Raw genomic sequence first — 604 nt, 5'->3', positions numbered from 1 at the left:
CCCTGGAGCCCCAGCCTCGCCGTGCAGAGCCGGTGCCACCGGGCTTCCCGCTAGTCGCCACGGAAGAGTCTTTCTAAGCGGGGTCGCCGATCCCAGTTCTTCGGGACCAGAGGGTTTTTAACAAGAGACTCTCTGCATCTGACTTGCTCACGGGAAGGGCGTCTAAACTCTCACACCAGCCTTCACACCGCAGATCTTCAGCGGCGACCGGCCACGCTGTCCACTGTGAGATCTTCTCCTACTAAGAATGTAATTCTTTCCTCACTGTATTTTTAAGAACTAAAGTCCTATTTAAGGTTCTCCGTGAAAGACGCAGGAGGCGGAAGGGTATCCTTAAACGGACTATGTTGGCAGCGCTGTTTAAATGACTGTACATAGATTTTCACTGTTTCTCAATGTATTTAATTCATAAAGTGAAAGATTTTATCAGAAGAAACTGGCCGTGGAAACATTAGTTTCCATTTGCCCCTTTTGTAGCCGCCTCACTTGAGTTTCTTGCTGACGGACTGTCCTGTCCTGTCCCCCGCGTAGCCCCGACTGGCGCCTGTGGCGCGACTGTGTGTCGTCAATAAAACCACTTTCCAGCCAGGCCTCCGGGTCTTCT

This window comes from Myotis brandtii, unplaced genomic scaffold (genome assembly GCF_000412655.1).
Source record: "Myotis brandtii unplaced genomic scaffold, ASM41265v1 scaffold986, whole genome shotgun sequence".
NCBI lineage: Eukaryota > Metazoa > Chordata > Mammalia > Chiroptera > Vespertilionidae > Myotis > Myotis brandtii.
The sequence above is the reverse complement of the archived record's forward strand: the minus strand, read 5'-3'. Positions refer to the sequence as shown.